This window comes from Tenrec ecaudatus, chromosome 2 (assembly GCF_050624435.1).
Source record: "Tenrec ecaudatus isolate mTenEca1 chromosome 2, mTenEca1.hap1, whole genome shotgun sequence".
In the NCBI taxonomy this organism is placed as follows: domain Eukaryota; kingdom Metazoa; phylum Chordata; class Mammalia; order Afrosoricida; family Tenrecidae; genus Tenrec; species Tenrec ecaudatus.
The window spans coordinates 131,833,583-131,836,555 of record NC_134531.1 but is presented as its reverse complement, the minus strand read 5'-3'; positions in this window follow the sequence as shown (position 1 = coordinate 131,836,555).

The following is a 2,973-nucleotide window of genomic DNA, read 5'->3' as shown; positions in this document are numbered from 1 at the left end:
ATGTTGGATAAATGTTCAATGAGTCAGAGCAACTCTTGAGATAGCCTTTACATTCAGAGGAAACAAATATACTTAAGATCATATTTTGACCCTCATGGACTTGTTTTAATAAAATAAAAGGTCAGTGAGAAAGGCGAAGACCTTGGGTAAGATGAATTGAGTCATTTTTTAAATTGTTGTTGGTTTTTTTCCAAAACCATTTTTATTGGGGGGTAATACAAATATCCTATTATTCCATAGTTCAGTCACATCGAGCAGCGTTGTACATTTGCTGCCACAACTATTTCAAAGCATTCTTTTCCTTCCTGAACTCCTTGACATCAGCTCACTTTTAACATCGCCTTCCCTCACTGTTCCCACCCCTGGACACCCCGACACCTTGATTCTGCTGGTTGTCCCTACAGGCTCATTAATTCTAGGTTTCATATACTGAAAACCAAAAAATATATAACAAAATTCAAGAGGGCAACCCCCAGTGACATAATGCATCTGAGATAAACCCCACTATAAACAAACAAAAAGAAATACAATGCTGAAAACCAGTTCAGTCCTAACTTGCATCCACGGGGCATCAGCTGACAAGGTTTAACATTCAAATCAGGTTTACTCTTCCGATCTTCTACAGTCGTCTCTTTACAGCCCTCTGAGTAGTGACCATTTTCACTCCTTCCCTCTGTTATGGATAGAAGGAAATCGCCGGGGTCTTATTTGCTATGACGATCCCACAAATGTATCTAAGAAGAGCTACATTTGATTTCTGACAAATGCCCTTTAAGCACGATTACAGTCTCTCTGTCAGTGGAAGCGTGTGGGGTGCTATGAAACTTAACAAGTTTCCGAAGAGCTTCCAGGCTAAGGTTATCTAGGAAGAAAAGCTAATTAATCTATTGCTGGACACCAGCCAATGAAAACCCCACAGAACACAATGGTTTATTGGGCATGGAGTTGGCATGCATAGGGACCAACTTGGCCGGACAAAAATGGAAACAGGCATTTTATTCTGCTGAAGCTAGGATGTGCCCCACCTAGTTTAGAGAGTAATAATTTTTGTCTTTGAGTCCTGCAGCCCCAAAGCGTGATTGTAAGTTCATATTGCTTCTCATCCAGGCCAATCTTTTTTTAATAATGTAATGGGGATTTGGTGTTGTAATTGTAATGGGGATTTGATGTTGTAATATAATGGGGATTTAATGTTGTGCAGACTATGGTCATGGAGCGCGGTTCCTTTGCCTTCTCAAATGTAACCTTGTGTGAAACCACCTCTACTGGCACCCAAGATTTATAAGTCTTTTATGATCACACTGGATTTAAGTTAAATAGCTTGATAATTAGACAGAATATAATTAGATTATCATTTACAGGATTACCTGGGCTCAAAATCAAATCAGTAAAAAACAGTAAGCATGAGTATGCCTGTCTAAATCCGTGTACTAACAAAGGTGATCAGATTATACAATTCAAATAAATTTTCAATAAAATATCCTGGGCATAGAGGATTAGGAATATGTTTAAGCTAAATTTATAATTCAGGAAAAGCAATCCTACAGCTTACTTTCCATTATATTTTCCCTACAACTAAGCCCTTAAGCTGAATAAATTAAAGTCTCCAAGCTGTTTAAACAGTTCAGTCCATATTAGTATGCTGTGACTTGTTATAATATACACCTGTAAAATCATTGCCAAGTTGCCCTCACTAACTTCTTAGTCACAAACTAGAAATCTTATAAAGACATGAATGTCTGGCTTACCTATTAATTTTAGTTCCTTATTTATAATTATTGGTCTCCCCTTGGAGAATTCCTCTCCCATCGCTCAAGTCTCATTCTTGCCTCTGAAGCATTTAATCACATTCACAAAGCCATTTCCCAGCTAGGCGTCAAAGTGCCCCTTTCTATAGTATTGGGTTGTTGTTAGATGCTGGAGGCTCATTTCTGACTCACGGTGACCTCATATACAACAAAATGAAACACTGCCCAAACCTGCTTCATTCCCTCGTGCGACCCACTCTGACAAACACTGTGCCAATCATCCTGCCCAGGGTCTTCCTTTTTCTCACGGACCTACTTTACCAACCATGATGTCCTTTGTCTGATCTCTGCTGGTAACAAATGTGTTCAAAGTATGTGGGATGTAAGCTCCTCTCTCAGGTGGTCATACTATCCTGGCTTGGGTTTGATGTCACGATGGAAGCTATGCCACCGTATGTCACACATCAGCAGGTCACTTGTGGGGAACAGATTTCAGCAGAGCTTCCAGGCTAAGAACAGACTGGGAAACAGGAATAGGCTGTGAAATTTCAAGGACTTAGAAGCAGAAGGTTTTATTAATCGTTTACAGAACATTGTCAGCTGTAGCTCTAGAAGATGAGCCCGTAGTTCGGAAGGCACTCGGAGTAAGATTGGGGAAGAGGTTCTCCTCAAAGTAGACTCAGCCTTCATAGCCTGCATCAAGCCAACATTGGGGACTTACAATTGCTGATGGGCCAGGAATCAAATGAGAGGGGTGGGGGAAGAGGTGAAAATTCCAATAATAATCCTTGAAATAATCTAGAAAATTGGAAGGCGTCAAAAAATAATGGGATGCATAAAGATAGATTTCCTAGGTGGAAACAGATTGGTATTGGCAATTTTGAGTCAGACAGTCCTATGGCTTACAATGCCAGGAACGACAAATTCAAGAGGAATGTCGATACATATTCATCCTCAAAACAAATATATATATATATATATATATATATATATATATATATATATATATATATATATATATATATATATATATATATATATATATAAATGAAGATTTCAAGATCTATCTTGCAGTACCATCTGTCTGTGTTAGGATAACTTCTATATATCTACAAGGAACTCTACTGTCTAAATCTATCTAAAGTGATCTCTTGTATGGTTAAGATTTTCTTTCATTCTTTTAAAAGTTTATCATCGCATATTCATTGCAAATTGGTTCAAAGTT